At 45.3% G+C, this 23,798-nt stretch overlaps 1 long non-coding RNA gene across 1 annotated transcript in view; it reads left to right on the top strand.

Annotated features, from left to right (window-relative positions):
- The window catches only part of LOC148436245 (uncharacterized), a 32,270-nt gene that overhangs the window by 2,709 nt on the left and 5,763 nt on the right, over positions 1-23,798 (top strand). The window contains exon 2 of the long non-coding RNA XR_015876486.1: positions 7,142-7,189. This is a non-coding gene — a long non-coding RNA (uncharacterized LOC148436245). The remainder of the gene's footprint in view (positions 1-7,141; positions 7,190-23,798) is intronic.

The raw sequence follows: 23,798 nt of genomic DNA, 5'->3' as shown, positions 1-23,798 counted from the left end.
AATGTTTCTGTGCCCCTTCCCCTGCTTCTTCACTTTTGATTTTTGAACTCTTCAGCCGTGTGCATTTGTACTTTGACTCCACACCCCTCCTGTTGTGCCATGTATGATCTTTGCCCTCTGACATGCTCAGTTACGTGTGCAGTTACAGGGATGCAGGATCCAGTTTTTGCCTGAATCTTAAAGTATGGATTTAAAGCTTCACTAGTGAGTAGGGATGTAATGGATAAATGCTTGCTGTAGAAAAGCGCAGACCACTCCTGCTGATGTTTTGGAATCCCGGCTCAGTGTTTGAACCTGTTTGGCTCTGAAGAATTGACATCACTGGGGGGCTAGGGCCTTTTTTGCCATCCAAAATGAGCTACATTTCCTCTACCAAATCCCACTAGATGTTTATTATTCTGGTAAAAATGTGAAAATACTCAGAGCAACAATCCCATGAAAAATTATTATTATTATTTTTTTAAATAAATCGCTGTGGCAGGCTGTAAGGAGAATATTGGCAATAAACATGTATCCTTTGTTTGTTTCTTGAGACCACTATGATTTAGAATTCTGTACAATGTTATGTAACTGCCAGTGCAACTATAATCACCTGTCACATGACAAAGTAAGCAGAGAGGCTTTGAAATGTCCATCTGAGCTCTGTATGCTCATGCACTGTAAAATCTTTGCGTTCCTCCTCCCCTATCTACATGTAACAAGGAGCTTCCTGCACAGTACACAACACTGGTGTGTGGTCACAGCAGGAATGGAAGCTATGGAAAGCAATTCCAACTGAGAGGTCTGTGTGTTTGTCTGGCAGCCATACTTGTTACCCCCTTCAGGGGTGCAGATGTCACTGAGTAACTGTACCATGTTATTGGCTGGGGGTGCAGATGTCACTGAGTAACTGTACCATGTTATTGACCCCTTTAAAAAGTGGGAGGCACATATAGAAACCGTTGTAATTCCTACACCGTTCACCTGATTTGGATGTAATTACCCTCAAATTACATCTGAAAGTCTGCAGTTAAAGTACTTCTTGTTTGTTTCATTTCAAAGCCATTGTGGTGGTGAATAGAGGCCAAAGTATGAAAATTCTGTCAATGTCCCAATATTTATGGACCTGACTGTACATGACTATAGATTAGATGTATAACTAGGAGGCTCCTGCACATAAGTGACTATAGATGATATGTATAACTAGGAGGCTCCTGCACATAAGTGACTATAGAGGAGATGGATGACTAGGAGGCTCCTGCACATAAGTGACCATAGATAAGATGACTAGTAGGCTCCTGCACATAAGTGACTATAGATAACATGGGTGACTAGTAGGCTCCTGCACATAAGTGACCATAGATAAGATGACTAGTAGGCTCCTGCACATAAGTGACTATAGATAACATGGGTGACTAGTAGGCTCCTGCACATAAGTGACTATAGATGAGATGTATAACTAGGCGGCTACTGCACATAAGTGACTATAGATGAGATGTATAACTAGGAGGCTACTGCACATAAATGACTATAGAGGAGATGGATGACTAGTAGGCTCCTGCACATAAATGACTATAGATAACATGGATGACTAGTAGGCTCCTGCACATAAGTGACTATAAATGATATGTATAACTAGGAGGCTCCTGCACATAAGTAACTATAGATGATACGTATAACTAGGAGGCTCCTGCACATAAGTGACTATAGATGAGATGACTTGTAGGCTCCTGCACATAAGTGACTATAAATGATATGTATAACTAGGAGGCTCCTGCACATAAGTAACTATAGATGATACGTATAATTAGGAGGCTCCTGCACATAAGTGACTATAGATGAGATGACTAGTAGGCTCCTGCACATAAGTGACTATAGATGAGATGTATAACTAGGAGGCTACTGCACATAAGTGACTATAGAGGAGATGGATGACTAGTAGGCTCCTGCACATAAATGACTATAGATAACATGGATGACTAGTAGGCTCCTGCACATAAGTGACTATAAATAATATGTATAACTAGGAGGCTCCTGCACATAAGTGACTTTAGATGATATGTGTAACTAGGAGGCTCCTGCACATAAGTGACTATAGATGATATGTATAACTAGGAGGCTACTGCACATAAGTGACTATAGAGGAGATGAATGACTAGTAGGCTCCTGCACATAAATGACTATAGATAACATGGGTGACTAGCAGGCTCCTGCACATAAGTGACTATAGATGAGATGTATAACTAGGAGGCTACTGCACATAAGTGACTATAGAGGAGATGGATGACTAGTAGGCTCCTGCACATAAGTGACTATAGATAACATGGGTGACTAGCAGGCTCCTGCACATAAGTGACTATAAATGAGATGTATAACTAGGAGGCTACTGCACATAAGTGACTATAGAGGAGATGGATGACTAGTAGGCTCCTGCACATAAATGACTATAGATAACATGGATGACTAGTAGGCTCCTGCACGTAAGTGACTATAAATGATATGTATAACTAGGAGGCTCCTGCACATAAGTGACTATAGATGATATGTATAACTAGGAGTCTCCTGCACATAAGTGACTATAGATGAGATGTATAACTAGGAGGCTACTGCACATAAGTGACTATAGAGGAGATGGATGACTAGTAGGCTCCTGCACATAAGTGACTATAGATAACATGGGTGACTAGCAGGCTCCTGCACATAAGTGACTATAGATGAGATGTATAACTAGGAGGCTACTGCACATAAATGACTATAGATAACATGGATGACTAGTAGGCTCCTGCACGTAAGTGACTATAAATGATATGTATAACTAGGAGGCTCCTGCACATAAGTGACTATAGATGATATGTATAACTAGGAGTCTCCTGCACATAAGTGACTATAGAGGAGATGACTAGTAGGCTCCTGCACATAAATGACTATAGATGATATGTATAACTAGGAGGCTACTGCACATAAGTGACTATAGATGATATGTATAACTAGGAGGCTCCTGCACATAAGTGACTATAGAGGAGATGACTAGCAGGCTCCTGCACATAAGTGACTATAGATGAGATGTATAACTAGGAGGCTACTGCACATAAGTGACTATAGATGATATGTATAACTAGGAGGCTCCTGCACATAAATGACTATAGATGATATGTATAACTAGGAGGCTACTGCACATAAGTGACTATAGATGATATGTATAACTAGGAGGCTCCTGCACATAAGTGACTATAGAGGAGATGGATGACTTGGAGGCTCCTGAACATAAGTGACTATAAATGAGATGACTAGTAGGCTCCTGCACATAAGTGACCATAGATGAGATGTATAACTAGGAGGCGCCTGCACATAAGTGACTATAGATGAGATGGATGACTAGGAGACTCCTGCACATGGGTGATTGTAGGTGACTAGCAGTAAAATGTATGACTAGAAGGCCAAGCTTGTGCTCCATAAGTACTTTATCTTATGGTAAGCACCAACACAATGAAAGAACTATAGTTATACAATATAGAGTGATAACGTCCACCTCCTACATCTTTGTCAGAGTTCTGTTAGTTGACATTCACTATCTCAAGTTTTTATTATCTTCTATTTTAGATGTGCTTTATCTCTAGAACCTGCTAAGACATACAGGTTTATATAGTGTTTACTCTAGGCCCGGCGGCAGGCAGGACGCCGGACCTAGAGCTAGGGCACATCTGCGCGCGCCCAAAAACGGGGCATGGCCAATGAATAGGGCTGGTGTCTTAATGACGCGGACATGCTGGGCAGCCCCCAAGCGCTGCAGTCACTGTGAATGGATGCCGGGCACATGCACCCGGCGTTCATTCAATGGTGGTGACCGCTTCTCTGCCGGTTTCCCACCCGCGGGACACTGCGGTCCGTGGGTGGAGGACAGAACCCGCAGGCTGTTTCAGCCTAGCGGGAACGCTATGTATATTCCATCAGTAGGACTCTACACCTGCTTTCGGATTGTCCTGGCCAATCATAATTTTTTATGTTGATAATTAACCAGTACAACCCACAACAGCTCTTCTTAATCTGTATGACTCTCCAGTCCTCTGCCTCCATCTCTGTCTTGCATTTAGCACAAGCCTTTGCGGACCACTTTATAGACATGGTAGATACTAATCACAGTGGTTCCCTGTCGACCGTCCTCTTACAGCTTCTGCCTCCACAATTTACTCCATGCAAAGAGATGAAAATTTGTAGATCGCTCTCTTCCTCTGTGGACTTCTGTAACTTACCACAAGCAGGCACCCTACCTCCCATCTTTCTCAGTTTAGTGTATCCAAAATTCTGCAGTGTGAATCATTTTTAAAATGTGCTGATTACCCTCAAGACCCTTTACTTATCTGCATTCTAAGTGATGTCACTGGGTAGGATGCATTCTCAGTGATGTCACTAGTTCCTTGTGAATGTGTAGCTGCGCTCTCAGTGTTGTCACTGGTTCCTAGTGAATGTGTAGCTGCGCTCTCAGTGATGTCACTGGTTCCTAGTGAATGGATAGGCTGCACTCTCAGTGATGTCACTGGTTACTAGTGAATGGATAGGCTGCACTCTCAGTGATGTCACTGGTTACTAGTGACTGGATAGGCTGCATTCTCAGTGATGTCACTGGTTACTAGTGACTGAATAGGCTGCACTCTCAATGATATCACTGGCTCCTAGTGAATGGATAGGCTGCACTCTCAGTGATGTCACTGGCTCCTAGTGAATGGATAGGCTGCACTCTCAGTGATGTCACTGGTTCCTAGTAGGCTGATAGACTGAAATATTTATTATCTTCACAGTTTGTTTACTCTCTCTTTAATATACTTTTCTGCCTTATTTTATGGCATTGGGTTGCAAGGTTAAATATAATAAATATACTCTGAGGCAGTTTTATGCAGAATACTATTCACAAGACTTAAAGGTAATATAATGGTGATGATATAGTTGAAAGGGTAATTATCAGGGCATTTGGGTCACAGCTCACTCATTCATCATTTTCTGGGAAGATTAAATCGCCCTGTATATACTCTATACATACAGTAATGCTGCATCACTGGTACTGCTACCGAGAGGATGGGATGCAGTCAGGATACCGGCGAGCGCTATCCTGCCCGCCAATATCCCGACACTTACATCCCGACATGGGACTAAAGATAGGCGTTGAAATACCGACACCTATCATTAGCCCCAATATGGAATCCCGACACCCGGCATACCGAACGAAGGTATGCCGGGTATCTTAGCGTCTAGCGGGGGGGGGAGGGGGGTGGGTTAGGGACCTCCGGGGGGATTTAGGGTTAGGCACCCCTCGGGAGGGTTAGGGCAGGGGAAGGGGGGGTTAGGGTTAGGCACCCCCTGGGAGGGTTAGTTATAGAGTGCGGGGAGGGGGGGTTAGGTTTAGGCACTAACGGGGGGTGTTTACGGTTAGACACTACGTGGGGAGGTTAGGGTCAGGCACCCCTAAGGGGAGGGTTAGGAAGGGGAGGAGGGGAGGGGTAGGGTACTTACCTTCACCTGTTGGGATTTCAACCCGTCGGGCTGCCGCTGTCTGTATTACATACCAATTCCGAGAGGATCATTTACATCTGTGTTTCCCAGTCTGACCCCAGTGTAAGATTACTCTGTAATAAAGCCTCTCCTGGATAAGGCAGGGACATTTCAAAGTAACTAACGTTACATAACTGCTGTCCGTTACGTGAATAATTTTGCATAGCTTCCAAATAGATGGATTTACTTTCTTGCTATAAAACTGAGGTTGGCATTTAATGAAACAATGTGGTCCAGCTTGCTGTAATTAACGTTACATGTAATGAGTGATTAAAAGTAATAGCCTATGTTACAATTTAATTTTGTGCTTCTCTATAAAGTTGATGTAAATGGCATTTTTTTTTTTTCTTTATTACAGCACTAAATATGATCTGTGGGTATATTTATTAATGAAATTCTTGAGTTTCAATTGTGTTTCATATTTATAAAATAGATGTTCTTATAACTAACGTTACACACATGTAACTAATATTACACAGAATATAATACAGGAAACATTGTTCTCTGTATAGTATAATAACAATAAACTCAATTATACTTAGTAAATCAGAGAAATAATGTTTCTCACACTTTTGTTTAAAAGTTAGTATTACATGCCATGAATGATTAAAAAGCCCTCAGTATTAAAATGTATTTTATTTTGAATCCCAGAAGACATACTAGGGGGATGAGGTCCCGATCGGACCTCCCCGTTGATGTACACTGGGCAGAACTTTGACGCAGGGGCTTTACACTGACTGCGAGTGTCGTTTTAAATATGTGCCGGAAAGCTTCGTAAATTCTTCCCAATGTGTTTTACTCCTAGTAGGTTATAAAAAAGGACAAAGTAGGAGATAATAACATTGATATAGCCTATGATATTTACTTAAATATACATGTAACAATAGTGACAGAAGACCGTAACGTTGGTTACAGAGAAAATGTGTAACGTTGGTTACCATTTATAAGATAAGCTGTTTTATTTAAAGGCAATCAGTGGACATTGAGGTATTGGTTAGATGTCTAGATCCTCATATACCTTTTATAGTATCTAAAAATTATACATATTACAGAGCTGAAGGAAACTTTATTCATGTTTTGTAACTAAAGTTACTAGTTAGTTATACTGATGTTTGCCTTCAGTATTCAGCTTCAGACACTGATGTGAACATGTGGTAATCACCATATACTAATAGTAACACCACCTAGTGATAAATTGTGGAACTTCCATTTGCATTGTGGGAAATTGAGACATTAAATTGTATCCTTTATCAACATTTTCTTCTTTAGAATTATGTTCAGTTTACAGATTATTCTCTCTACTTAATAATGTAGATTCCAACATTATATTTATGATTAATGTTGCTTCATCTATGACCTAATTTGTGGGATACAGAAAGTGAATATGGAAATAATTTAATTGTTTACAAAATATGTCCTTTTTTTGTGTGTGTGTAATAGACCGGTAGCGTCCCTTCATATACTCTAACAGTTCCCTTCCATCACCAGGTCCCTTGTCCCTGGCTTACAAATGACTCCTCCTAGGTCACTTACGTAGCAAACTGCTGCTTCCTAACACGCACACCCCGGGCGCCATCTACGCTGACCTCACTTATGTGCTTTATTTCCTCTTTTCCAGAGTGGTCCATCGCTGGCTAATGACAAAAGGGTTCCAAGAGAGCAACTGGTGAGTACTGGAGTCGAATGGATCACGATGTGTTATACGTTGTCAGGTTACATTCAGCCCTTTCACTGTCATGACGTGCGTGTCCTTTGTAATACTGTGCAATAATAACCACGTCTGCTTTTAATGAGCATGTTGAGTTTTGTTACATTTTATACTATGAGATACTGTGTTTAGTGATCTGTACGCCACTGTACAGTGCTTAGGGTCCCCCATGGCATCACCATGATATAACTATGGTTCTCTCCACTCAAGGCAGTTCTGAGGGTCTTGCTAGGTCTGGTCTTCTGTATGTCCCATAGCTGCCAGGTCTGGTACTATCCGCAGGGCTGCAGTTATGTATTGGGAGCCTATAAGTGTTTAGTTATGAACTTCATCCGGTCTGCTGGGCGCACCTTTAATAGAGGACATTCTGCAGAATATGAACGTAGCGTAATACAGTGCCACTACCCTACCCAGCTAATCCATAGTCCCTGTGCCTAGTGTACATCTGATCCATCAGTTATATGTCACTGTCACATCTTATGCTGGGTACACACTATATGATGTATGTATCTCCTATCGTCTGCTGTCTGTAATCACAGCATTACTGTGCCTAGTGTACATCTGATCTATCAGTTATATGTCACTATCACATCTTATGCTGGGTACACACTATATGATGTATGTATCTCCTATCCTCTGCTGTCTGTAATCACAGCATTACTGTGCCTAGTGTACATCTGATCTATCAGTTATATGTCACTATCACATCTTATGCTGGGTACACACTATATGATGTATGTATCTCCTATCCTCTGCTGTATGTAATCACAGCATTACTGTGCCTAGTGTACATCTGATCCATCAGTTATATGTCACTATCACATCTTATGCTGGGTACACACTATATGATGTATGTATCTCCTATCCTCTGCTGTCTGTAATCACAGCATTACTGTGCCTAGTGTACATCTGATCTATCAGTTATATGTCACTATCACATCTTATGCTGGGTACACACTATATGATGTATGTATCTCCTATCCTCTGCTGTCTGTAATCACAGCATTACTGTGCCTAGTGTACATCTGATCTATCAGTTATATGTCACTATCACATCTTATGCTGGGTACACACTATATGATGTATGTATCTCCTATCCTCTGCTGTATGTAATCACAGCATTACTGTGCCTAGTGTACATCTGATCTATCAGTTATATGTCACTATCACATCTTATGCTGGGTACACACTATATGATGTATGTATCTCCTATCCTCTGCTGTATGTAATCACAGCATTACTGTGCCTAGTGTACATCTGATCTATCAGTTATTTCTACTTCAGGGTCCATAGGGTATCCACAGGATACCTTGGGGTATAGGTGTGACGTCAGTCGCAGGGCACCAAAGAGTTAAGCTTTCAGCCTCCCAGGATGCACTAGGTCCCCCTCCTATACCCCGCCCCCGGGCCAAGGCACCTCAGTTTAGTTTGGTGCCCGGCCGGAGTCGGGTGCACCTGTTGGAGTGGGGGCTAGAAGAGCCCCTGAAGCTTTTTCTTCATGCAGCTGTGGCTGCACATCTGGATGAACAGCATGGACAGTCAGTCCTGACGTCCATGCTGTCTTCCCTACACCCCGCCGGTACCAGAACGCCGGTACTGATCCGGGGATGCTGGTGGGCGTCTGGGGTCACAGCTAGCGGTGACCCCAGATGCTCCGGACCATGGCCGGATTCAAGGGGGACAGAGGTAAGCAGCGGGGTCCCGCGGTGGGTCCCCGCTGATCACATGGTCCTAAGTCCCCAGGCAGGGGGCTCCCTGGGGACTGGCTGCAGCGTGGAGCCAGGCGACCAACCTGCGCTTCCACTACCCCCTGGGACAGCGGACCGCAGCAGAGCAGTAGCGCTGCAGCGTCCCAGGGGTTAAATGCATGCCAGGGGAGCGCGCCTTCCCTGTCTCACAGCCGGCGCCTCCCCCGCTGCACACAGCCCTCTCTGCACTGTGCTGACTGGTCCTGTGTCAGCGCTCCTCCCCCAGGCCAGCTTCTCTCTGCTCCTCGGCGGCCATCTTCTCTGCAACGCATGGTGAACGCTGCTGGAAGTCTGGAAGGAAGCATCGTGGTCTGGGTCCCCCCGCATACCTCTCCTCCGCTGTGGCTCAGGTCTGTGTATGCAGCGCTGTGTCCTACCAGGCCCTGTGTCTGTGTAGTTGAGTGATCAGCGCTGTTAGTGCAGGAATTGATTTTCTTTGCATTGTATGTGACTGTGCTAGCGCTGCCTGTAACTATTCTTCTCTAAACTGTCAGCTTTATTACTGTCCCTGTTCTTTCTGCTAAAGCCCTTGCGGTGCGGTGCTGCAGGGTGGTCTCTCGCCTATTTAATACTTAATTGGTGAGAGAGGTCACATACGTGGTGCCATCATGTCTGAAAGTGATTTTCCCCTCCGGCTACAGTGTACCACGTGCAAAGTACCGTTAGCGGAGGGGGAGGGTAGCGCGGAGGGCCTTTGCCGGCAGTGTTTGTCCATGGCGCGGCCTATTACGGTTACAGCACCGGTACAGGAGCCGCCCTGGGCTTGTTTCGCTCAGGCGTTAACAGCTTTAGTGGGCCAGTTAGCTCCGCAGCCCGCGTTTACTCCGATGGGTTTGTCCCAGCAGTCTGTGGTGTCGTCACCCATGCAGGGGTTCCCACGACAATTGGTGGTACCCCACAGTCTCCCTATTTCCCCGCTCCCGGGTTCTCAGGAGCCAGCGTGGGTTAACTCCCTGACGAGTTCTGTACAGCACTTGTCGGATGTGTTGCAAGGGGAGTCTGTGATGCGGCCTCATAAAAGGCCGGTGGCGTCTCTGTCCGCTCCTTATGAGGATGACGAAGGGACGTCTGATGATGGGGAGATTCTGGATCCTTACGATCAGGAACCTCTCCATACTAAGGACGCTGATGCTAAGTCCAAAGTATATATTCCTGGACTTATTCGGGCGGTCCGCACAGCCTTGGTGATTGAGGACGAAGTTCCCCCAGCGGCTAAATCTAAGTATGCCTTTTTCAAAGATGTGAAGGGCGATGCCACAGTCTTTCCTCTTTCGGGTCAGTTGGTGGACCATTTAGAGGAGGCGTGGAAACAACCTGGCAAAAGATACCAGCCGCAGAGACGCCTGGCGGTGGCTTATCCGTTCGCGGATAATTATTTTGCTAAGTGTGAATCCCCTCCACAGGTGGATTCTCACGTGACCCGTCTTGTCCGTAGTGCCACATTGCCGATGCCATCCATGTCCTCCCTTAAGGATGCTACGGACCGCAAGGTAGAAATCTGCCTGAAGTCCGCTTATTCCCTTGCAGGGGGGGCAGCACGGCCGGCTATGGCCATTTGCTGGGTTGCCAGAGCGATGGAGCGCTGGGCGGATTCATTAGAGGCTTCTTTTGAATCCGACTGTCCGGCCGAACAGGCGGAGTTGATTGGCAATCTCCGTGATTCGGCCACCTACATCAACGAGGCGGCTCTAGACATTAGTACTCTGGTGTCTAGAATTTCTTCAGCAGCGGTAGCTGCTCGTCGCACCTTGTGGCTGCGATCCTGGAAGGCGGACGCAGATCCAAGAAAGGTCTGGAAGCGTTGCCGTTTACCGGAGAAGTTCTCTTCGGTCCGGATCTGGATAAGATTGTGGCCACGCTGGCGGCAGCCAAATCTGCTTGTCTCCCGTCGGCCGCTGCTCCTTCTGGTTCTGGACCATCGTCCTTTCGGTCATCTAGGGCCCAGGGCAGACCCAAACCACAGTCGTTTCCTCGACAGGCTGGCCCTAAGAAATCGGTCAAGCCCCGGAAACAGGCATGGAGTACCAGACGTCCGGCCCCCAAGCCAGATGACAAGCCTGCGGCCTGACGGTCCGGGTCTCCCCTTGGGGGATCCCAGGGTGGGAGGCCGCCTGCTGCAGTTCTCCCGGTGTTGGTCGTTCACTACGACAGACACTTGGGTTCTGGAGGTGGTCTCTCACGGGTACGCCCTCTCCTTCCGGCACAGACCCCCGGCTCGATTCTTCACCACGGGTCTACCATCAGACCGGAACAAGGCTACGGAGCTGCGGAAGGTATTGCACACTATGCTCCAGGCTGGAGTTATAGTGCCTGTTCCATTCTCCCAGAGGGGCCAGGGTTTCTATTCAAATCTATTTTTGGTACAGAAACCCAATGGGTCATATCGTCCGATTCTCAACCTCAAAGCACTCAACAAGTCTTTGCAGGTCCCGAAGTTTCGGATGGAGACCCTACGGTCCATCATTCTGGCGCTGGAACCTGGGGACTACATGGTGTCATTGGACATACAGGACGCTATGGTGGTCATGGCGGCTTCTCTGCGGCTGCAAGGAGTCCGCATGTTGCCGTACTTGGACGACCTGTTATTGGTGGCAGGATCTCCAGAGCTCCTGTTACACCACTTGGACCTGACCATTGCACTGCTGCAACGGCACGGCTGGCTAATCAACTGGCAGAAGTCCACTCTAATCCCGTCTCGGAGGATTCTGCATCTTGGAGCCTTATTGGACTCGGGACAGCAAAGGATCTTCGTGACGGAGGACAAGATCTCTGCTTTACAGTCAAGGGTGCGCAGTTGTCTGCACAGCCGCCGGGTGTCCTTACACTCTGCGATGAGGTTACTGGGCTCCATGGTGTCGGTGTTCGACATGGTGGAATACGCCCAGTTTCACTCCAGACCTCTGCAGCACCTGATCCTGTCCAAGTGGAACGGGCTGCCTCAGTCTCTGAAGTTCCAGACGATTGTGCTCACCCCGGAGGTTCGCCTGTCCCTTGCGTGGTGGTTAAAGACGACCCACCTCAACAAGGGACGTCCGTTCTGGGTTCCAAATTGGGTCCTGTTGACAACGGACGCCAGTCTTCGGGGCTGGGGAGCAGTTTCGGGTCCACACTTGTTCCAGGGCAGATGGACGCCGACAGAAGCGGAGCTTCCAATAAATATCTTGGAACTCCGTGCGGTCTTCAATGCTCTCCTGCAGGCACAGCGGTTTCTCCAGGGTCACCCGGTGCAGGTCCAGTCGGACAATGCTACCACCGTGGCCTACATAAACAGGCAAGGAGGAACTCGCAGTCGGGCGGCTCTCGTAGAGGTCTCTCGGATCCTGGTTTGGGCGGAGCGCAATCTTCCGGCCATATCAGCGGTCTTCATCCCGGGAGTGCTAAATTGGGAGGCAGACTTTCTAAGTCGCCAGGACGTTCATCCAGGGGAATGGTCCCTGCACCCGGACGTTTTTCAACTACTGGTGGACAGGTGGGGTCTTCCAGAAATCGACCTCATGGCGTCCCGGCACAACAACAAGTTGCCGGTGTACGGGTCTCGCACAAGAGACGAAGGGGCGTCTCTGGTGGATGCTCTGTCCGTCCGGTGGACGTTCAGGTTCGCATACCTGTTCCCTCCGGTCTCCCTTCTTCCACGGGTAATCCGGAAATTCAAACAGGAAGGAGGGACGCTCCTGTTGATAGCTCCCGCGTGGCCCAGACGGCACTGGTTCTCAGACCTTCAGGGTCTGTCCGTGGACAGTCCTCTGCTGTTGCCGCTACGACCGGACCTTCTGTCTCAGGGTCCTTGTCTTCACCCGGACCTGACTCGGCTGTCTTTGGCGGCGTGGCTGTTGAGACGGCCATGCTGAGGTCCTGGGGGTTTTCCAGCTCTGTGGTGCGTACCATGTTACGAGCTCGGAAACCGTCTTCCGCGAGGATATACCATCGCGTGTGGCATACGTTCTTCCAGTGGTGTCGACCGAGAGGTTATGCACCGCGGGAGTTTCGTCTGTCTCGGATTCTCGCCTTCCTGCAAGTGGGACTAGATCATGGGCTTCGCCTTGCTTCTTTGAAGGTACAGGTTTCGGCCCTATCTGTCTGGTTTCACCGTAGGATTGCTACAATCCCAGATGTGCGCACCTTTATGCAAGGTGTTCTCCGTATTCAGCCGCCCTTTGTTCCACCTGTGGCGCCTTGGGATTTGGCTGTGGTCCTGAGGGCTCTCCAAGGACCGCCGTTTGAACCACTGGGCTCAGTGGATATTAAATGGCTAACAGCTAAGACTGTTTTCCTTCTGGCCGTTGCTTCAGCCAGACGAGTTTCTGAGTTAGGGGCTCTTTCTTGTAGACCCCCTTTCTTGGTTTTTCATGGGAACAGGGCAGTGCTCCGCACTCGGCCCGAGTTTCTTCCCAAAGTTGTTTCCCAGTTTCATGTTAACGAGGAAATAGTTGTTCCGGCCTTTAAATCACCGGGTCTTTCCGTGGGTGAGGCCTCTTTGGATGTTGTGCGGGCCTTAAGGACTTATGTTGACCGCACTTCTTTGTTTAGGAAGTCGGACGCTTTGTTGTCCTCTATGGCTTCTGTAAAAAGGGTTGGCCTGCTTCAAAGCAAACTTTGGCAGCCTGGATCCGTATGGCTATTTCTGAAGCTTATCTTCATGAAGGCCTACCGGTCCCTCCTTCTCTGAAGGCTCATTCCACTAGGTCTGTGGGTCCTTCGTGGGCAGCTCGACGTGGTGCCTCGGCAGTTCAGATCTGCAAGGCTGCTACGTGGTCTTCTGTCCATACCTTCGTGAGGTATTACAGGTTTGACACCTTCGCCTCTCAGGATGCTTCCTTCGGGCGGCGGATTCTCCTTTCTGCACAGGAGCGTCCCCACCCTTAAAGGATACTGCTTTGGGACATCCCCAAGGTATCCTGTGGATACCCTATGGACCCTGAAGTAGAAAATATGAGATATGGTAAGAACTTACCCTTGTTATCTCTATTTCTACGAAGTCCATAGGGTTCCACAGGACTCCCGCCCTGTCGCACCTGTGCTGCAGATGGGCTTTGCTCTGGTCACCGGTTTTCCGTCTCCCTCTGGTGAGAATGTGATTCTTGTATGTGTCCAGATCTTTGTTCTCTCTCTTCCTTCTCCTCCTCCGGCCTATGGCTTGGTAACTAACTGAGGTGCCTTGGCCCGGGGGCGGGGTATAGGAGGGGGACCTAGTGCATCCTGGGAGGCTGAAAGCTTAACTCTTTGGTGCCCTGCGACTGACGTCACACCTATACCCCAAGGTATCCTGTGGAACCCTATGGACTTCGTAGAAATAGAGATAACAAGGGTAAGTTCTTACCATATCTCATATTATGTCACTATCACATCTTATGCTGGGTACACACTATATGATGTATGTATCTCCTATCCTCTGCTGTATGTAATCACAGCATTACTGTGCCTAGTGTACATCTGATCTATCAGTTATATATCACTATCACATCTTATGCTGGGTACACACTATATGATGTATGTATCTCCTATCCTCTGCTGTATGTAATCACAGCATTACTGTGCCTAGTGTACATCTGATCTATCAGTTATATGTCACTATCACATCTTATGCTGGGTACACACTATATGATGTATGTATCTCCTATCCTCTGCTGTCTGTAATCACAGCATTACTGTGCCTAGTGTACATCTGATCTATCAGTTATATGTCACTGTCACATCTTATGCTGGGTACACACTATATGATGTATGTATCTCCTATCCTCTGCTGTCTGTAATCACAGCATTACTGTGCCTAGTGTACATCTGATCCATCAGTTATATGTCACTGTCACATCTTATGCTGGGTACACACTATATGATGTATGTATCTCCTATCCTCTGCTGTATGTAATCACAGCATTACTGTGCCTAGTGTACATCTGATCTATCAGTTATATGTCACTATCACATCTTATGCTGGGTACACACTATATGATGTATGTATCTCCTATCCTCTGCTGTCTGTAATCACAGCATTACTGTGCCTAGTGTACATCTGATCTATCAGTTATATGTCACTATCACATCTTATGCTGGGTACACACTATATGATGTATGTATCTCCTATCCTCTGCTGTATGTAATCACAGCATTACTGTGCCTAGTGTACATCTGATCTATCAGTTATATGTCACTATCACATCTTATGCTGGGTACACACTATATGATGTATGTATCTCCTATCCTCTGCTGTCTGTAATCACAGCATTACTGTGCCTAGTGTACATCTGATCTATCAGTTATATGTCACTGTCACATCTTATGCTGGGTACACACTATATGATGTATGTATCTCCTATCCTCTGCTGTCTGTAATCACAGCATTACTGTGCCTAGTGTACATCTGATCTATCAGTTATATGTCACTATCACATCTTATGCTGGGTACACACTATATGATGTATGTATCTCCTATCCTCTGCTGTATGTAATCACAGCATTACTGTGCCTAGTGTACATCTGATCTCTCAGTTATATGTCACTATCACATCTTATGCTGGGTACACACTATATGATGTATGTATCTCCTATCCTCTGCTGTCTGTAATCACAGCATTACTGTGCCTAGTGTACATCTGATCCATCAGTTATATGTCACTATCACATCTTATGCTGGGTACACACTATATGATGTATGTATCTCCTATCCTCTGCTGTATGTAATCACAGCATTACTGTGCCTAGTGTACATCTGATCTATCAGTTATATGTCACTATCACATCTTATGCTGGGTACACACTATATGATGTATGTATCTCCTATCCTCTGCTGTATGTAATCACAGCATTACTGTGCCTAGTGTACATCTGATCTCTCAGTTATATGTCACTATCACATCTTATGCTGGGTACACACTATATGATGTATGTATCTCCTATCCTCTGCTGTCTGTAATCACAGCATTACTGTGCCTAGTGTACATCTGATCTATCAGTTATATGTCACTATCACATCTTATGCTGGGTACACACTATATGATGTATGTATCTCCTATCCTCTGCTGTATGTAATCACAGCATTACTGTGCCTAGTGTACATCTGATCCATCAGTTATATGTCACTATCACATCTTATGCTGGGTACACACTATATGATGTATGTATCTCCTATCCTCTGCTGTATGTAATCACAGCATTACTGTGCCTAGTGTACATCTGATCCATCAGTTATATGTCACTATCACATCTTATGCTGGGTACACACTATATGATGTATGTATCTCCTATCCTCTGCTGTATGTAATCACAGCATTACTGTGCCTAGTGTACATCTGATCTATCAGTTATATGTCACTATCACATCTTATGCTGGGTACACACTATATGATGTATGTATCTCCTATCCTCTGCTGTCTGTAATCACAGCATTACTGTGCCTAGTGTACATCTGATCTATCAGTTATATGTCACTATCACATCTTATGCTGGGTACACACTATATGATGTATGTATCTCCTATCCTCTGCTGTATGTAATCACAGCATTACTGTGCCTAGTGTACATCTGATCTATCAGTTATATGTCACTATCACATCTTATGCTGGGTACACACTATATGATGTATGTATCTCCTATCCTCTGCTGTATGTAATCACAGCATTACTGTGCCTAGTGTACATCTGATCTATCAGTTATATGTCACTATCACATCTTATGCTGGGTACACACTATATGATGTATGTATCTCCTATCCTCTGCTGTCTGTAATCACAGCATTACTGTGCCTAGTGTACATCTGATCTATCAGTTATATGTCACTGTCACATCTTATGCTGGGTACACACTATATGATGTATGTATCTCCTATCCTCTGCTGTATGTAATCACAGCATTACTGTGCCTAGTGTACATCTGATCTATCAGTTATATGTCACTATCACATCTTATGCTGGGTACACACTATATGATGTATGTATCTCCTATCCTCTGCTGTCTGTAATCACAGCATTACTGTGCCTAGTGTACATCTGATCCACCAGTCCCAATCCCAGGATATTTCACAACAGTATGCAGTTATTCCAAAATACAGAATATTCTGATATCCAAAAAACTCCTGGTCCCAAGCATTTTGGATATGGGAGACTCAACCTCGATATTGGGCTGCAAGCTTCAATGTTTTGGTGAGAATATGAATGAATCTGTTGCATATACACAGGTCTGCTGTGTCCCTGATAATTTGTCTTCTTGTGTTCTACTCCTTACACACAGCTATTCTGACTGTCTGATCTCCAGTCCCGAAATATATACAGGTCGAGTCTCCCATATCCAAATATTCCGAAAACGGAATATTCCAAAAAATTTAATATTTTTAGCATGAGCGAGATAGTGAAACCTTTGATTTTTGATGGTTCAATGAACACAAAGTTTATTTAATGCACAAAATTATTAAACTAAAGTATAAAATGACCTATGGGCTGTGTGTATAAGGTGTATATGATATATAAATGAATTTCATGTATCTATTATTGACAATATTGTATACAATTACCTTCAGGCTGTGTGTGTAAGGTGTATATGAATCATAAATGCATTCTGTGTTTAGATTTGGGCCCTATTCCTATGACATTTCAATATGGTATGTAATTATTCCCAAATCCCCTTGGTATTAAGCATTTTGGATATGGGAGACTCAACCTGTATAGATGTCTGGTAGACGATTATAGGTTGCTGTGCAGTATACCCAGTGTATAGTGCAGGATGTAATGACACTGTTCTCTCTGGGTGCTGGACGTTCATTATTACCAGCCAACAGGTCCCGGAGTGACAGCACCATTCCAATGTATACAAACATTGATAAAAGTAGTAAATGCGTGCTTAACTTGGAGATAAGAGGGACACAAATAAAAAATAAATAAATAAATAAAAAAATATATATTTTCACCACCATGGAGTGCAGTACATTACTTTAGAAATAAAATATTAAATGTAAACAATCTGATTATACACAATAAAAATATCAATAACACCCACAAGTAGGACAGTGAGAATAACAAGCTTCAACCAAGTGTCGGAATGCCCCGGATGTGGGCTCCTTCTGTTAATAATTAGCCACCGCTGCAGTCGGTGGTATTTACATTGTGCTTTATTATTCCATGCGGGAGGAATAAGATGAAGTACTGTAAGTGTTATTCTGATCGCCAGTCCCTGGTTACATTGCTCCTAGGAGACTGCACTGGTTTCCACAAGTACTGTATAAGCACACAGGAATCCATGTCTTACCTGTGCATTCTAATACAAATAGTGCTCCCAAACTGTATGTAGGAGGTATTATATAGACAGTCCTAGTGGCACAGTGCTGGTGCAGGTATATACCAGGGGATGGATAATATATTAAAGTCCTAAACATGCCTTGTGAGGGCTTTTATAGTATGAAGTTGAAATCTGTTGTAAAAACCTCAAACCTACACAGAGGAACAGCCTGATGTGATGTACTGCAATTGTTTTATACCTTATTATATTACATCTTATGTTTATTATTTCTAAGTAATTCCGGAGTATCCTGTTAATGCTCTAGAGGCATACTACTCAAGAACATGTACAATGTTCATAAAATAAGTGATAAAGTAATAAAATATATGAGAACTCAAGAAAGGGCAAAGCGCAAATATTAAAATATTTTTCCCACTTTATCTTTTCTTTTTCTTGAGATAAGTTAGGTTTTATATCTGGTGAAGGCTTTGCTCACGCTAAGCAATAGAACCACTTTTCCATTCTGTAGCGGAAGATTAGAGTTTCTAGCAGAGACCCCCTGGTGCCCTCTGAACATTAACAAGTCCCACTAGTGCCAAGGGTAGCCTACCCCTAATATACAAAATCCCACATTGAACCTTATTTGTCTGTGTAAAACACTGGGCCTGATTCAGACCCGTTCGCTAACGCATAGTGCTCGCGAGTGGGTTGATTTTCCCCCACTGCGCATGCTCCGCCACCGGCGTGCGCATATGCGAGCCTCAGCGAACGACTGCAGCTCCGGGTCTCGCTACAAGACGGGGTTGCTGTCGATGTTGATTGACAGCTCGCCCCGTTTTGTAGGCGGGAAGAGGGGGTGACTGCACAAACGCAGGCGTTCCCTTAGGAACGCCTGCCGTTTCTGGGCGGCCCTACTGACATCACTCGTGATGTCAGTAGTGGACTTCCTGCTCTATTAGAGCAGGAAGTCCACCCGGGCTTGCGGGAGCCAAGACCCTCCCGCAGGGTCTCGACGCAAGCCAGATGGTCGCGATAATTGCGACCATAGCTAGGCCGAGTGGCCTGGAGGCTTGAAACTAAAAAACAAACAGCGAGCGCCTCTGAATCAGGCCCACTGTTCGCTGGGAACTTTTCTACAGATGTCTCCTTATACAGCTTTGCTGCAGTCTCGCCAAAAAGCCCCTCTCTGCGCGACAGGCCCCGTGAGACTCTGCTACTGCCGGGCGTTTTATTTGCGTCTATTTTTTATTTTTATGTTTTTTAAATGTGTCTGTCACAATGTGATGTGACCACTACACATCAACAGACTGTACTGATTAATGTGATATGTGACACTAGTATATCTGTGTGTGACTGAGTTCCTGAATCTGTATACAAAGTGCTACAATTTAGCGGCCGCAGCTTTTTTTTTATGCCAAGTTATGTTATGCTTCATATACAGACTCAGGTGTCACATATCACATTACTCAGCACATTATCCAATATACAGACTCAGGAGCACACAGATATACAGGTGTCACATATCACATTACTCAGCACATTATCCAATATACAGACTCAGGAGCACACAGATATACAGGTGTCACATATCACATTACTCAGCGCAGTCTCCCATATACAGACTCAGGATCACACAGATATACAGGTGTCACATATCACATTACTCAGCGCAGTCTCCCATATACAGGCTCAGGAGCACACAGATATACAGGTGTCACATATCACATTACTCAGCGCAGTCTCCCATATACAGACTCAGGAGCACACAGATATACAGGTGTCACATATCACATTACTCAGCGCAGTCTCCTATATACAGACTCAGGAGCACACAGATATACAGGTGTCACATATCACATTACTCAGCGCAGTCTCCCATATACAGACTCAGGAGCACACAGATATACAGGTGTCACATATCACATTACTCAGCGCAGTCTCCCATATACAGACTCAGGAGCACACAGATATACAGGTGTCACATATCACATTACTCAGCGCAGTCTCCCATATACAGACTCAGGAGCACACAGATATACAGGTGTCACATATCACATTACTCAGCGCAGTCTCCCATATACAGACTCAGGAGCACACAGATATACAGGTGTCACATATCACATTACTCAGCGCAGTCTCCTATATACAGACTCAGGAGCACACAGATATACAGGTGTCACATATCACATTACTCAGCGCAGTCTCCCATATACAGACTCAGGAGCACACAGATATACAGGTGTCACATATCACATTACTCAGCACAGTCTCCTATATACAGACTCAGGAGCACACAGATATACAGGTGTCACATATCACATTACTCAGCGCAGTCTCCCATATACAGACTCAGGAGCACACAGATATACAGGTGTCACATATCACATTACTCAGCGCAGTCTCCCATATACAGACTCAGGAGCACACAGATATACAGGTGTCACATATCACATTACTCAGCGCAGTCTCCCATATACAGACTCAGGAGCACACAGATATACAGGTGTCACATATCACATTACTCAGCGCAGTCTCCCATATACAGACTCAGGAGCACACAGATATACAGGTGTCACATATCACATTACTCAGCGCAGTCTCCCATATACAGACTCAGGAGCACACAGATATACAGGTGTCACATATCACATTACTCAGCACAGTCTCCTATATACAGACTCAGGAGCACACAGATATACAGGTGTCACCTATCACATTACTCAGCGCAGTCTCCTATATACAGACTCAGGAGCACACAGATATACAGGTGTCACCTATCACATTACTCAGCGCAGTCTCCCATATACAGACTCAGGAGCACACAGATATACAGGTGTCACATATCACATTACTCAGCGCAGTCTCCCATATACAGACTCAGGAGCACACAGATATACAGGTGTCACATATCACATTACTCAGCACAGTCTCCCATATACAGACTCAGGAGCACACAGATATACAGGTGTCACATATCACATTACTCAGCGCAGTCTCCTATATACAGACTCAGGTACACAGATATACAGGTGTCACATATCACATTACTCAGCGCAGTCTCCTATATACAGACTCAGGAGCACACAGATAAACAAGTGTCACATATCATATTACTCAGCGCAGTCTCCTATATACAGACTCAGGAGCACACAGTTATACAGGTGTCACATTACTCAGCGCAGTCTCCCATATACAGACTCAGGAGCACACAGTTATACAGGTGTCACATATCACATTACTCAGCGCAGTCTCCTATATACAGACTCAGGAGCACACAGATATACAGGTGTCACATATCACATTACTCAGCGCAGTCTCCTATATACAGACTCAGGAGCACACAGATATACAGGTGTCACACCTCACATTACTCAGCGCAGTCTCCCATATACAGACTCAGGAGCACACAGATATACAGGTGTCACATATCACATTACTCAGCGCAGTCTGCTGGTGTGTCCTAGTCACATGGTATTGGGAATTTAGAAAGACGCCCAATGCTAGCAGAGTAGCACAGGACCTGGCGGCTCACTCATGCCAGGCAAGTCGCGCTACGTGGCATATTCAGGCTAGATGTGTGAGGACACAAGTGGTTTTGTTCTTCCAAAGTTACTGGAGTATCTATATTTTAAAACTGTTATAATGCCTGCTCATTGTATCTCCTTTGTACTTTGTGTAAAATATCGGCCTCAGTAGGGAGACAAATATGGTTACCATAAAGGAGAGGTCTGTTCGTTCCTTGTGAGTTGGTTCTGTAATCCCTCCAATATGGCGGTCATGTCTCTAGTGTGGACTAGGAGATGTGATTGGTTGCCATGGGTTATAATAACTGACATATTTTTTTACACAGCATAATATAATGACAACATGAACATTGGATTTATAGAAGAGATTCATTAGACATTGTAGTAGTTTAAAAACCGAGACCTGCCTTCTGTAAGTGCCGTGGTAGTGCCTGGGTGTAGTAAATACATTAGTGGTAGTGCCTGGGTGTAGTAAGTACATTAGTGGTAGTGCCTGGGTGTAGTAAGTACATTAGTGGTAGTGCCTGGGTGTAGTAAGTACATTAGTAGTAGTGCCTGGGTGTAGTAAATACATTACTGGTAGTGCCTGGGTGTAGTAAGTACATTAGTGGTAGTGCCTGGGTGTAGTAAATACATTACTGGTAGTGCCTGGGTGTAGTAAATACATTAGTGGTAGTGCCTGGGTGTAGTAAATACATTACTGGTAGTGCCTGGGTGTAGTAAATACATTACTGGTAGTGCCTGGGTGTAGTAAATACATTACTGGTAGTGCCTGGGTGTAGTAAATACATTAGTGGTAGTGCCTGGGTGTAGTAAATACATTAGTGGTAGTGCCTGGGTGTAGTAAATACATTACTGGTAGTGCCTGGGTGTAGTAAATACATTACTGGTAGTGCCTGGGTGTAGTAAGTACATTACTGGTAGTGCCTGGGTGTAGTAAGTACATTACTGTCGTCTATATGTCCTTTTATTATCCCCATGTTTCTCTATGCAGCAGAGTGCATGGTTAGGGGTTAACTCCGGGTGCTCCCGAATCCTGTGTGTTTGGGCAAGGCGTTTCCACAACCTCCGAGCATTAGTCCCTTTTATTCCCGTGCCAGCAGCAGTTGGTGTTTACATTACCTCAGGAGATCCCGCTCCACCCCTCCCTGACATTTACTCCGCACGGTGGGGGGGGGGGGGGGGGGTTGGCACTTGGTGTCTGTTTGTTGATTGTTCACCTGAGCTAACAGGGGCAGTATACACAAATATCCAAGGTGCTCCCGGGGCGCTGCCATGCTCCTGGTTCTACAGTAGAGTTTGAACCCAGCTTGAACTGAGCTAAAAATAGAGTTTTATGATCGCTATGGAAGGACATATTGGTAAAACTCATGGTAAATATGCCTGATAGAACAGCAGTGATGTACTGTATACATTGGGGCTTCCATAGGCCTCTAGTGCAGTTCTCCTGGGCCCCAAAGCCTCCACAGTGTCCATTAATATTTGGGGGGAGAGGGTGATCGAAATATTGTTGGTAATGTGGTTGGATGGCGATCGCTGTCTGCTAACATGGTCAGTTTGTGGCCAAATTGTCAGTGGAAATGCTACAGCGAGTTTTGGACAAAGCCATGGCTCACACATATGATATGTTATTCAACAAGAATTAAGCTGCAAAACACCCCGAAACAGACCCTACTGTGCTGCACAGGGCCCCCACCTTCTCCGCCGTTTGTGATTTACCCACGCACCTACACCTCTCCCTCATTCGGTAGAACTACTGACTGCTGAGCAGGCGAGGTGGGGAGTGTTTGGGATGTCTATAAGATAATGGCAGTATTATAAGTGTATGATACGATTAAAGTGACCCGTTGTCTGCGCTCGGTGGAAGTAGACGTTTCACCTGCTGAGCCATATACATGAGAATGCATCCTAGAAATTCACTAGGATTCAGTTACCTGCTGAGCCATGTACACAGAGGAGTCGGTGACATCACTGAGGGGGCACAAGGTGATGTCACTAGTTCCTGGTGAATTAATAGGCCCCAGGCATACGGATATCGCACAGTAGAGAAGACGTCTGTGTGTAGGAGATTGTGCGCTTTGCAGGATACCG

Source organism: Taudactylus pleione, unplaced genomic scaffold, assembly GCF_031769625.1.
Source record: "Taudactylus pleione unplaced genomic scaffold, aTauple2 ptg001867l, whole genome shotgun sequence".
In the NCBI taxonomy this organism is placed as follows: domain Eukaryota; kingdom Metazoa; phylum Chordata; class Amphibia; order Anura; family Myobatrachidae; genus Taudactylus; species Taudactylus pleione.
Note: the sequence above shows the minus strand (reverse complement) of the source record. Positions and strands in the feature narration are given on the sequence as shown.